Here is a 14,698-nt window from a genome sequence, read left to right on the forward strand (position 1 = left end):
AGTAGCAGGGACCACAGGTGTGTGCTACCATGCTAGGCTAGTTATCTAACTTTTTGTACAGACTGGGTCTCACTATGTTGCCCAGGCTGGTCTTGAACTCTTGGGCTCAAGCAATCCTCCCTCCTTGGCCTCCCAAAGTATTGGGATTATAGGTATGAGCCATCAGGCCCAGGCTGACGGCATTTCTTAATTATTTTTGAGACCATACCACTGTACGGAGTCAAGATTTCTAGAACTCTAGTGGAGAAGCCAATGGGTTAACGATATTGCTAACCCAGGATTGAACAGAATAATAATTAATTACATATGACTGAATGGATTACAGTTCTTTGAATGAATTACACAGGACTCATAAAAAATGATTATGGATTTTGTTTGGAATCTTGTGGATGCTGTTCTATGTCTTGATTATAAGGAACCTCTTTCTTCTTCTACATTCTTTGTAACGTGTAACAATTTAGTAGATTATACTTTTGCAAACAGAACTGGAACAATTATACTTTTCCTTGGCTTGATTCTTCCAGAATCTGCAAATTCTTATATTTTTATTTTCATGGCAACGTAATTTTTCTGCATAGATTCAATGACTCTGACCCCTTTGTTAACAGGACATAATTAGAAACATTGGTTATATAAACCAAAGCTTTGACTGACTTGACTGACATGTCATATTTGAGAATGATGGTAATAGAAACATAGAACCAACTGTTAGGAGCTAAGGTTGATTTTATGTAGCTAATGCCTACAAAGCTCTCTTGGGAAAACCCACCCTGGTATCTGGCTTACAGAGTTTCCAGCCTTATAGGTGAGTAAGGAAGGTCACATCCTGGCAGGCCCGGAAACTTTACAATATTTTGGAAACCTTGAGAAGAGAGGAGTTCATCCAAATCTAAAGGTACTGAAGGTAAAGTCTGGTATTGAGTTACTGGCCTGGCTTCCTAGACTTGACATGCTTTTAGAAGTCTAATCTCAGATTCCTTCTGAAAAATTTCAGTAAAGCAAACTAAAAAAGGTCCATGGTATAAATTACCATTCTTGCTGTATTTATGTAAAAGATCAGGCCAAATCTAATGATATTGACCCTATTTTATAGTCAAGAAAAATTTTCTTTGGGATTGTCTTTGATCATAAAAGGATAACTATTGAGAAAAATTTTGTTTTTCATAGAAAATCATAGCACACTATTGTGGTTTATCAGATTCTGATCATAGCCATTGTCTTTGAGCTATATAGCATCTCTTTGTTAATTGTAGGTAACTAATGAACATGAAAAAAATCTCCAAAACATGTTAACATGTTACTTACCTAGAAATTGAACTGAATCCTGCCATCTTTCATTCATCGCCAACTCTTACCAAATTTTCAATTCTTCTATTTTTTAAAAATCTAGCCACAACCCTCTCCCTCCTGATGTGGCATCACTGAGAATTACATCCTAACTGCTCAGATTCTTATTGGAACTCTAGGTTGCTTTGTAGCTGGCCTTCCCCACACCCCACCCACAAGGATCTGAAGAAACATTGAGAGTTGAAGCCCAATGACTTGATATGTACTTCAAAAGTCTCATCACCACAGCAGTCCACGCATGCTCTGGATCTCTCCCTGGACCAGCCATTGTCTGGACCACTAAGGAAGTCTGGCAAAATACTCAGGTCATGCTCATGCATGCCCGTATTGATAGGTCACTCTGAGTATGAACAACATCACCAGAGTTTCGAAATCTTTGCTTGAAGGAACTCAACCAGCAGCCTCTGGTAACTACCATTCCACTCTATTTCTGTAAGTTTGAATGTTTTAGATTCCACATGCTGTAAGATCATACCATATCTGTGCCTGGCTTATTTCACTTAACATAATGTCCTCGATGTTTATCCATGTTGTCACAAATGACAGAATTTCTTGGGTTTTGTTTTTTGTTTATTTATTTATTTTTTTTTAAAGGCTGAATAGTACCGTATTCCATTGTATGTGTATATACCACATTTTAAAAATCTATTCATTCATTGATGAATGCTTAGGTTGCTTCCACATCTTGGCTAGTGTGAATAATGTTGCAATAAATGTAGAAGTGCAGATATCTATTCCACATACTAATTTAGTTCCTTTGGGTATATACATAGTAGTGGGATTGCTGGATCATATGGTAATTTTATTTTTAGTTTTTTGAAGAACCTCCATACTGTCTGTCTTCCAAAATGGCTGTAATAATTTATAATACCACCAACAGTGTATAAAGATTGCCTTTTCTCAAAAACCTCACCAACACTTGATATCTTACATCTCTTTGACGATAGCCTATCTAACGTGTGTAAGGTGATAGCTCATTGTGGCTTTAATTTGCACCTCTCTTATTGTTACAGATGTTGAGCATTTAAAATATGTATCTATTGGCCATCTGTATGTCTTCCTTTGATAAATGTCTATTCAAGTCATTTGCCCATTTTTAAATAAGGTTATTTGTTTTCTTGTTATTGGATAGTTTGATTTCCCTTGTGTATTTTGGATATTAGCCCCTTATGAAAGATTTGCAAATATTTTCTCCCAGTCTGAGGCTTGTCTCTTCGCTCTGTTAATTGTTTCCTTTGTTGTACAGAAGCTTTTTAGTTTGACACTATCCCATTTCTCTATTTTTGCTTTTGTTGCCTGTGCTTTTGGGGTCATATCCATAAAATCACTGCCCAGACCATGTCATGGAGGTTTTTTTTTTATATGTTTTCTTCCAGTAATTTTATAGTTTTAGGTCTTATGTTTTACATCTGATTTCATTTTGAGTTGGTTCTTGTATGAGGCGTGAGATAAAGGTACACTTTTATCCTTTTATATGTGAATATCCAGTTTTCTCATTTATTGAAGGGACCGTCCTTCCCCCATTGTGTGTTCTTGGCATCTTTATCAAAAATCAGTTCACCGTATGTTTATTTCATTGGTTAATGTGTCTTTTAAAAAATTTACTTTTATTTTTCTGGCTTATTTCTACAAGAAAGAAGCCTTAAGGGTTTAGGTTGGTCTGCGTGTTCCCTTCAGGACCGTTGCGCCTACACATCGTACCAAGGCTGACCACCTTAGGAAGGCTTCATGTTTAGACTTTGGCTGTTTACCTCAAATGCAATTAGGGGTATGTGTGTGTGTGTGTCTCCTATTTATATAAACATTTACATTTTGATAACTTTGATAATTCTTCATTTTTGAATATGCTGGAATCTTCTAAAATAGAAATGGCCTAGAACTCTTCAAGACCTCTGCGAGACCCTGGGTCCATTTTGCTGACCAGGCCAAGCAATTGAGAGAAGAGAGAACTGCTCTGTGACCCTTGGGCCATCTGTATCTACATCACCTGAAAATTCTGGGGCCTACACCAGACCTGCTAAATCCTCCTGAATCACTGGAATTGGGGCCAAAGAGCTTGCATTAAAAAAAAATTCTTCCATGTAACTTGTGTAAACTCAAGTTTGAGAGCACAAGGCTGGGGAATTAGATGGGTCATTAGACATTGAATTTCTCAAAAAAAGAGTAGGACTGGCAATGGGAAGTGAGGATGAATATACAAATAGACAATGTCCAGACCATAGAACTTTGACCCACAACCTACAGCAGCCTTCCCAGGAAGTCAACCTCTTTATCTACAATAGGCAACCCAAGAAGCCAGCCTGCTGTAAGTCAGTACTGCAGGAAGCCAGATTGCTGTTATTATTTTTTGAGACAGAGTCTCACTCTGTTGTCCAGGCTGGGGTGCAGTGGTGCAATCACTGTTCACTGCAACCTCCACTTCCCTGGCTTAAGTGATCCTCCCACCTCAGCCTTCTGAGTAGCTGGGGCCACAGGCACACGCCACCATGCCCAGTTAATTTATTTTTATTTTTGCTTTTTTGTAGAGATAGGGTTTTGCGATGTTACCCAGACTGGACTCAAACTCCTGGACTCAAGTGATCCACTTGCCTCGGCCTCCCAAGGTCCTGGGATTACAGGTGTGAGCCACCATTCCCAGCCTAGACTGGTATATTTTAGTGACAATCCAAGAAGCTAAACAACTCCGGTACCAATCAGCCCCAAATGACCAGGACTTGATTAATAACTGAAAGCTTCCCAAATTTTTGTCCCTATTTGTAATTTAGGACCAAACAGAGAAAGTAAAATATGCACCCTTAATCAATGACATAGGATGACTGCTTCTCATTAGCCTCCTACAGCTTCCCAAGCCAATAGCTTCCCATCAGGGCACACCTGAAGTCTTCCCTTTTGTCCACTGTAAGGTTTTCCCACTCCTCTATCTGTCCTTGAGTCTCTGCCAAAAGACACTGACAGTGGCTGACTCCATTGCTATAGTAAGTTCAGAATAAATAGACTTTATTTTTCTCATTTGGTTGGTCTTTGTTTATTTCCAGAAGGAAGACCGAAGCAGGAGCCAAAGGCCTTGATAAATATGGAGGAGGGATGAAAGATGATAGAGACGAGGAGTGGAAGAGGGATATTAGGTGGATGGTGTGACTCTCAAGGACATAGGTTCTCCTATGGGTGGCTGAGTGGCAGTGGATGTATCTTGGGCCCACCATCTTTGCCAGGCCCTTTCCTGTACTCTGTTTTAGCTCCCCAGCCACACTGAGAGGTTCTGAGGTAGGCCAAATATTGTTAACACCATCCTACTGATGTGCAAAGAGGTAACAGATATGCTGTCTCTTGGCACCTGGTCCTGAAATCCCTTCTGGGCATTCAGTTCCCGATAATCCTTATATGGGAACAACAGAAGCAAAGTCCCAAATGGTCCTGCTGTTACTTCAACCTCCAGATGTATTCATCATGCTTGATAACTTAATAAGGAGTTACTGAGTTTGGCTTCCTAGAGTGAAATATGGGAACGTTTTGTGAAATCCCAATAGTTTATTAATGATTCAGAGTGATAATTAGATTCTTTGTCTGAGTGCAGAGAAAAGATAATTGGTACATTTGACCTTGATTTTTTTTTTTGAGATGGAGTCTTGCTGTGTTGCCCAGGCTGGAGTGCAGTGGCACGATCTCAGCTCACTGCAACCTCCGCCTCCTGGGTTCAAGCAATTCTCTTGCCTCAGCCTCCCGAGTGGCTAGGACTACAGGTGTGTGCAATCATGCCGGGCTAATTTTTATTTTTATTTTAGTAGAGACAAGATGGGTTTCGTAAGGTTGGCCAGGCTGGTCTCGAAATCCTGACCTCAAGTGATCCACCTACCTCAGCCTCCCAAGGTGCTGGGATTACAGGCATAAGCCACCATGCCCAGCCTGATAATTGGTGCATTTGAAATAGGCTTTGCCTATATAGCCCCTCTGCCTATGTCTTTTTCTTCTGGGTCCTTTGTGAATCACATTCCTTTCATTAGGCAGGAGTGGAGGCTGATGGGCTGGAAGTGGGTTGGAAGCACACCTCAGAGTTTGAGCTCAAGAAACATTGGTTCTAATTTGCTGATCCCATTCTGGCCAGTCAGTCATGACTTAACAGCTTGCCTTCCTGAGTGGCCCGCTGAAACCTGGGCTTCAGGGCTGGAGCATGCCAACAACTTTCCTAGTCATTCATCTATCCTATTGCCCAGGATAAGCCTGGACCCTACTTGGCCACAAGGTGCTTTTCCCACAAGCATCTTTGCTCATAATTGGAAATTCTCATGAACTACACTGGAGTGGGCAGTACTGCTTCTAGGGCTGGCAAGAGGAGCCCCTGCCCCAAGCCTGGCTTTCTAAGGGCCAGTATTCCAAAAGGCTCAAATGCAAATACTTTTGTCTTTGTGGCTTGGAAACAAAGTTTTTTGAGTTTTGTAACAGACTGAGTGAATAAGAATTATCAAAATACAGTGCACATATTGGGCTTCCCAGGCCAGAGAAGGGTATGGGCCTGACAGCCTATAAGTGCAGGCTGGGGATGCAAAAATCACAGTCTGGGCCCAAGGAAACCAGGGAAAGAGCTGAGCTTATAGTTCGCCACCCCATAGCACCCATGGTGAGTGTCTAGGGGCCTGGGTGGACCAGGTCTGCGGATAACTAGCTCCCTCCCCTTTCTCTGCCCATGTGATATTGTTGGAAGGTTTTTAGAATTGTTGCAGGTTATGAGGTGGAAAAGTGAGGCATGGGAGCAAGGAACCTACCTCTCCAGACTCCCTAGGGAGCTTGGCCAGGTCAGTCTCCATCAGGGATTTGGGTTTAGTCATCACCTTGGAGACCTGGGTGTGAGCCACCAAATTCTCAGGAAGCAGGGCTGGCCCAGTGCTAGCTAATTTAGCCTCTCCATCACATGGCTGATCCTTGCGGGGATGGCTGTGAGATGTTGGATGAGAACAGAGGCCAGGCCTAGAATGTAGCTTGTTTCATGACTTTTAAACCTTTATATATTTGGTGTTTGTTCCTTCCATTGTACTCTTACCCCAGGCCTCAAATCCTAAGGAGTAGGCCTGGAGCAAGCATCTTTCAGGTCCCAGAATGGGCAGGAGCACACCAACCACCTGCCTGAGAGAGAAGCCATACACAACTTTGGAGAAGCATCTGGCACATGGCTTCCTCCACTCCCTGAGCTGCAAACAGGCTGGGATTAGCAGAGACAAGAGGAAGGTTCAGGTTAGTGCAAGCACAGGGAGGAAGTACCCTCCCCCCTAGTCCCTTCTGAGATGGCCCCATCTGTGCCCTCAGTCTCCTGCCATAGTGCATGGACAGGGAAGGACACTGTATCTGTGCACTTCAGCCTCTGATGTTTACACCTCAACTCCTCTCCGTGACCTCAACACACACACCCTACCACATTCTCCACCCCATCGTCTGCTCTCTTGTCCCTAAGCATGACCTGTGTGTTCTTACCTTTTCCTCTCTCCCCCACCCCAACTCTTTGTTTGCTACCCTCCTCCCTCAAGACATCTTTTCTATGAATGGATGAACAAATAAAGATGATTTCCACAAGTTATGAAATTCTTACTATATGCTGGGAGCTATACTAGACATTGGAATTCTCTGAACATCCCTACCACTCACTTGCTGAGTGAGACCAGGGAGAGTGGAGGTTGCAATGTCACAGTAGGTGGTCAGATGGCTGCTCACACTGGGCCTCAAGAAGTGGCATTTTGGGGGGAATGTATCAACTATAGTTCAAGGTCTGACCTTTGTTTTGGCAGCTTTAGAAATACAATTTTCTCTGATTTGGAAGAATTAACATACACTAACCAAGTTCACAAGAAACTGATATATAAACCAAAATATCAACTTATTCTATTTCTAGGGGTATGATTGAAACCAACTTTGCAAAGATTATGACAGTGAGAGAAGTCTAGCATGGCTTATTCCATCTTGCTTCTAGTCTCAGAGGCTGGCTGTTCTTGCTCATTCCTGGGCACAGGCCAAGCTAACCATGGGAAGAATTTAGTTTATAGTTTAACTTTGAAGCAAGGATGATAACAGTCCCTCCTTAAAACTGATCCCTTCCTTGCTGCAACTGAAAACTGCCTTTGTAAAGCTAATGAAAGTCCAGGAGATTAGGATTATGGGAGGGGCCTGAATTCTGCTTATATGCAGGCATAGTTTCTATAATCCCTTACTGCTCAGAACCTCTGGCCAGAGGTCACAAGATTTGTGACTTCCTCAATTGCTCCTATAGACAACATCACTATTGTAAAACCTAAGATTGGTCTTTCGAGATATTTTTTCCGATTTTTTTTTCATTCTGGCAAACAACTGACCCCACCCAGACCCTGGACCCATGACTCAGAATGAGGGGAGCAGAGATGATAGGTTGTAGGCCAGCTTCTCAGCATGTGAAAGAATGGAGGGCACCCAAAGCTGGGCTCACTGTCCCCAAATACTCTTTCACTGTGGGTTGACAATACTTCATTCACTGAGTTCCAGCGCACTATTTTTCTTCCTCCTGTGAGTATTGATAGTCTGTGTTTATTAATATTTGGGGATAAGGGTGTAGTTTAAGGTTGCCTGGCATATAGGAAGGAGTTAGTGCAAAAGAGACCCCCACATACCTTAGATCTAGATCTATAAGGCATCAAATTAAGACAACTCAAGACAGGAAGGATTCAGAGTCAAAACCACACAACTCAATAGGATGGAGGCTACAGGTGTGCCCGAGATACTGAACTCCTTGGGGCTCAAGGTGGTCAGGCCTGGTCACATCTGGCTGCTAGTGGTTCACAGTAACTGCAGTGGGCTATGCAAATATGATCATCTTTCTGTGTTCGGTATGTAAAGAGCTTGGGAAGTGCAGTTTTTACCAACCTGTCTCTTCAATGACAAGGATAAGGCAAAGTGACATAAGCCCAAGAAAGCAGAATCCAGTTCTGCAATGTGAGGCATTTAATGTGATTGAGAGACTCCCAAAGGGACTCAGAGGTCAGACAGAGCATCTGCGAGAGTGAGAGGTCAGAACCCAGTGAGTGGCCTGAGAAATGGGCATGAGTGACCCGTAAGAAGAATGGATCCTGACCAAGTGTTCAAGGCTGCAGTGAACTATGATTGCATCACTGCACTTCAGCCTGGGGAACAGAGTGAGACCCTGCTCCCCACTCCTACCTCCCAAAAAAAGAAGAACGGAGCTTGATACTGACCCATCCGTAATCATCTCTGTGACACTACACTACCACCCTGGGCTGTGGCCTGACTAAGGCCAGACTGAAAGAGTGGGTAGATTCTGTTTTGCAGGAGAATCAGGTAGGCCCACTAGGTTCAAATGGGAAATGCCAGATTTGGTAGCAACGCAGCACATTCAGGGCCATTGTTCTCCATATTTCTCTTCTATGATAATGTCAGATGCTGACATTATATGATATAGTTTGGCTGTGGCCCCACCCAAATCTCATCTTGTAGTTCCCATAACCCCCATGTGTCATGGGAGGGACTCAGTGGGAGGTAATTAAAACATGGGGGTGGGTTTTTCCCATGCTGTTATTGTAATAGTGAATAAGTCTCATGAAATCTGATGGTTTTATAAAGGGCAGTTCTCCTGCACAAGCTTTCTTGCCTGCTGCCTTGTAAGATGTGCCTTTGCTCCTCCTTCGCTTTCCACCATGACTGTGAGGCCTCCCCAGCCATGAAGAACTGTGAGTCCATTAAACCTCTTTTTGTTTATAAATTACTCAGTCTCAGGTATGTCTTTATTAGCAGCATGAGAACAGAATCATACACTTCCCTTGTACTCATATTCAGTGTACTTTCATTTCCCAACATCCACCCAGTTATCTTACTTCCCCAAAGCAAAACCTGAGACAAGGACTTGGATGCAAATAGTTTATTTAGGAGGTGATCTCAGGAAATAAAAGCAAGAGAGTAGGAAGAGTGAGATGGGAAGGAGAAAGGACAAACCTGGGGGTGTATTATAAAGCTTGCTGTTGTGGGCAATTGGGGCTTAACAATGCTGGGACCTCATACAAAGCATGCAGAATCCTCCCAGATTGGTGCATCTGAAGGATGAGAGGTCCAGTGGTCTTAACTCCTTCGCACTTCAGAGCCGTGCATATGTGAGGGTGCTCTGGAACAGAAGGCAGACAGATACATGCATGCGCTTGAAGCAAGGGGACTTTGAGCACATACAGAACTTAAATGGGCCTTTGGGAATGTGACATGGGCACCAGAGGTGTCTGCTGCTTCAATCAAAGAGCTTATGTTAGAGCTGTGGTTCTCAAAGTGTGATTCTTCAGAATAGTTGTGTCAATATCACCTGGGAACTTATTAGAAATGCAAATTCTTGGTTCTGAATCAGAAATTCTGGGGGTGAAGTCTGAGAATGTCCCATACACCCCTCCAAGTCAACCCTCAGCCCCACCCAACCCCTAGAGGCAACCACTGTTCTTAATTTTTTCCACTGTAGACTGATTTTGCCTCTTTTCAATAATAATAAAAAAGAATTATATAGTAGGTACTCTTTTGGGTAAAGCTTCTTGCACTCAGCATAAAGTTTTGAGATTTTTTTCATATTATTGTATCAATAGTTTATTCCTTTTTATTGCTGAGTGATATTCCACTGAATAAATATATCAGTTTGTTTATTCATTTGTCTGTTGATGGATGCCAGATATGTTTCCAGTTTTTGATGATTCTGAATAAAGCTGTAATGAACATTCTTGTACAGGCTTTTTGGACAGGTACCATACTTCTTGCAGGCCAATAATAAAAGAACACATTATGACTGCTTCACCTCTAAACGCCACGGTTATATAACACCATATTCTGTGGAAATCACTCTAACCCAAGGGCTCTCAAACTTTAGTGTGCACATCACAGCCTTCTTGTGCTTCGAAACATCAGACAGCATTGTACCCCTGCAGTTGAGGGCCATTTGAAATAGAAAAATCACCAAAACAAACATGCAAAAGACATGGCACTAAACAGGCCTTGAAAAGGAAGGCAAAAGGCTGGGTGTGGTGGTTCATGCCTATAATCACAGCACTTTGGGAGGCCAAGGCAGGCAGATCACTTGAGGTCAAGAGTTCAAGGCCAGCCTGGCCAACACAGTGAAACCCCGTCTCTACTAAAAATACAAAAATTAGCTGGGCATGGTGGCTTGTGCCTGTAACCCCAGTTACTCAGGAGGCTGAGGCAGGATAATTGCTTGAACCAGGGAGGTGGAGGTTGCAGTGAGCTGACATTGTGCCACAGCACACCAGCCTGGGCGACAGAGCGAGACTCTGTCACGAAAAAAAAAAAAAAAAAAAAAAAAAAAAAAAAAAAAAAAAAGAAATGAAAAGATTTTTATAATAAAAACCAAACTATGAAAATATGTATAAGGAAGATGAATTTTTCACTACTCTGTGCATGTCCGCAGAAGTGCTGCTACAAATACATTTTATCAAGTAGGTACATTTGCAAATATGGATCTGCAAATAATGAGGATCTATTGTATTTAGAACTTGAAATTTGATACTTCTTTCTTTTTTGAGACAGGATGTTGCTCTGTTGCCCAGGCTGAAGAGCAGTAGTTGCCTGATCATAGCTTACTACAGCCTTTAACAGGCTCAAGCAATCCTCCTGCCTCAGCCTCCCAAGTAGCTAGGACTACAGGGATGCAACACCACATCCAGCTAATTAAAAAAAAATATGTATTTATTGTAGAGACAAGGTCTTACTATGTTACCTATGATGGTTTCAAACTGGCTTCAAGGGATCCTCCCACCTTGGCCTCCCAAAGTGCTGGGATTACTGGTGGACACTACCACACCCAGCTAATTCATTTTTTTTTTTTTTCTTTTTCTTTCAGAGATGGGATCTCACCACGTTGCCAAGGCTGGTCCTGAACTCCTGGTCTGGAGTGATCCTCCCACCTCGGCCTTCAAGTGCTGGGATTATAGGCATGAGTCACTGTGTCCAGCCCATGTGATAGTTTTTAATCAGTGTTTCCTCTACCTGATTTTTCCTTCATGCTAATCTTACCTCTTTCCCATAGGGGCATGAAACCTCCACTTCCAGAGTGGATAGTACTGAGATATCCCTTTGGGGTCTTTATGATAACCCTTTTACATGCTTCTCCCAGGGTAGGAGAGGGTGCTGCTGTTGGTGAAAGTTTGATGGCCACGAGACTCCTAGTAACCAAGGTTAATAGGTTGAATGGTCCATTTCTCTCCGTTTCTTTCTACTCCATCCCCATCTCTCTTGAGCTTGAAGCCTGGAGCTCAGAGAACCACTGGAGGGAGGCCTGCAGATCTCCAGTTGCTTCCCATGCGGGGATGCAGATGTGAAGGGTAGGAAAACCTTTTTTCCATTTGCACCCAAGACATGCTCTCCAAGCCAGCTTCACCACCACTGAAGCTGATATTTTGATCTGGCTGATTATGTCTATTCTCAGTTTGATTAGAAATCTCAATTAGAGGAGGATGATTAATTCAAACTCCTAACATGCCAGTTTTCCAGTTTGCTTGCTTTTGATTTATTGCCATAGCTCTAGGATCGAAACATCTTTGTCCCCAGGGGCTGCTTTAAGACTCTTTTGAGCTGTGCTCATTATCATGTATCCCCTTCAACATCAAGATTCTTTAATCAAGCTGGTGTGCTTTGAACCCTGATGCATTTTTTAGTTCTTTTGAGGTTTTCTGACTTACCTCATCAGTCCTTTCGAGAAGTCTGAATTTTAGTGAAAGTTTGGTTTTACTCAACCAAGATCCCCTGCTACTCACTACAAGGTGATAATTGTTTTAGTGCAGGGTTTTTCAACTTTGGAACTGTTGACATTATGAGCCAGACAATTCTTTGCTGTTGAGGGAATGTCGTCCCATAGAATGTTCAGCAACATTCTGGGCCTCTGTTCACTAGATGCCAGTAGCACTCCCTCCCTCTCCCACTGCCCAATTGTGGAAAACAAAAATGTCTCCATACATTGTCAAAGATCCTCTGGGGAACAAAAATCACCCCTGATTAAGAGCTACTTTTCCAGTGGAAAATATACCTAGTATAGTGGGAGCAGAGTATAGTGGAAAACAGACCCTGTCTTTCTGGCAGGGTCAGGGTAGGTGTCCCAGGGGAAGTAGCATTTGAGCTGGGCTTTGCAGTATTAGCAAGATCTCATAGTCACAGATAGAATAATTTTTAAGGTATAATCAGGGAAGTATCCATGGCTCTCCGCGATGCCTTCTTGACCAAAACTACATTTCCTGCTACTCCCATTCATGCCCTCAAACATCCTAGGGATCACCTGAAGAGGCCTGGCTCTTCACTACCTCTATGGTTTTGTTTATTCCTTGTGAGTAGACTCGATCGCTATATGTACAAATTCTGCTTTTGCTAGTTGCATTTACTGAGCTGTGCACCCATCTTTGAATAAGGATTGAGTTCCCAAAGCAAATTCCCCTAGAGATGGGTCATTTTCTCTTAAGTATTAAGCCTATGCTTTGGGGAGATGAAGGAGTAGGTTATGCTGTGAGCAGCATGAATATGTCGAATTCAGTGTTTTGGGGGAATTTTAGGCATCACTTCAGATTATCATATGGCATTATCATATGACTGTGGCAGTTGTTGCACATTCATGAGAAGACACCGGCTCACCTGGGATGTGACTCATCTGATGATGTATTGATCTAGGGGTAGGGTAGGAGAGAATCTGGAAAGAGTGTGGGAGGAAGAAATTGACAGCCTCCTTCCCCAGGTTGCTAAAATCCGTAGTAACACTGGCGGGTGGTGGGAGTTTCACAGCAGGGGTAAAGGAATCACACAGAAACATCAATGAGTTTGGCCATTTATTGATGCCACACAAAGGGAGGCTATGATTACAATCTGGTTTTAAGTACTGAGATACCCACCAAGGTACCCCTTGAGGAGGCTGGGTAGAAGGGAAAACGGCAAAGCAGCACAGAGATGCAGGGAGGGCAACAGGCTGGGCCGTGTATATCATACAATTATTTTGGAGGACAATGACGGGTAGGATTGTGCTTTACCCACCATGTTTTTTTAATAACATAACTTAGAATAATACTTGAATTCGCAGTACAGACAACAGGAGTAGCATCAAATATGTTAGCGAGGTTGTAACGCCAGGCAGTTCATGTCATGTGGCCTCTCCTTCAAAAGTGAATCACTGCGGACTGAGCACCAGATACATCGTCCCAGAGATTCATCTTGAAGTCAGAAAGCAGAAGAGCTAAGACCTGCACTCACTGGAGTAACAGTGTGCAGCTTTCAGAGTTTGGAAGATTTTAGTCAACTGAATGGGGTGTTATTATCGAAAACGATATCATCCCTCACGTTGTGTTTCAGATACTAGATGAAGGTTATCAGAAACATTCACTGACTATCTGAAAGCATCACAGTGGGATGTCAGCGGAGACGTGGCTGTCTCAGGAGACTGGACGGCAGTGTGCTCTTCTTTAAGAAAAGCCATCAGAAAACAAAGCATTCCTACAAAGGAGGCACTGAAACGATTTCCTGATTGAAGAAAGTAATCACTGTTAAGTCTCCTGGAATATTGTTCTCTCGTGGTGTGTTTAATTACATTTTTATGTTAAAGAATTATATTAACCCACAACTGTCCAGAGAAGAGCTAAATATACTACTGTGAGAGACAATGTAAACCAAACTGGGTTTTAGAACATTAATGCAGTTAAGTACCAGGCCCTGCGATGGCCCTATTTCATAGAGATATGTATCCAGTGTCTCCTGATACACTTCTCAGTTGCTTGTTCCAGGTGAGAAGAAACAAGGGCCTAGATAAAATAAACCAACAACTCTGCTTCATGTTAGCACCCAAGTATCAAAGATGTGAAGACACCATGCAGGTTCCTGCCTTCAGAGTCTTCCTGTTGATCTGAGTCCCCTCTTGTACAGCAAGCACCGGGACCTGTCAAAATACTGACGACTCATCACTGAGTGATCGCCAAGGCAACAGATGATACCATCAGGACAGAACACAGCGAGCCCTGTCTTCATTCTGGAGTCAAGAATGATGGACATCACACAGCTGTCTCACAACATAGCTCCAGTACAGGAAGCAGATATCCATGGCAAATAATTAGGAGCCAATTTCCTGCCTTTGAGAAACTGGAAAAAGACCTAGAATGGAGCACCTGGCCAAACTCTCTCCACACGTCTACCATCTTCTTCACCACGTGGGTTGTAAATAACTTGGTCCATTTTGTATGCTGAGAAATTTGGCCTAGTTTAGTTGGTTGAGGTCAGTAGGAATCTGAGTTTGTTCCTGAGTTTTGTAAGCCTGGTCATATCCAGGTCTCTGATGATAGTATTTGACCCTATGCTAGTACAGTACCAGGTT

This window comes from Mandrillus leucophaeus, unplaced genomic scaffold (genome assembly GCF_000951045.1).
Source record: "Mandrillus leucophaeus isolate KB7577 unplaced genomic scaffold, Mleu.le_1.0 Scaffold218, whole genome shotgun sequence".
In the NCBI taxonomy this organism is placed as follows: domain Eukaryota; kingdom Metazoa; phylum Chordata; class Mammalia; order Primates; family Cercopithecidae; genus Mandrillus; species Mandrillus leucophaeus.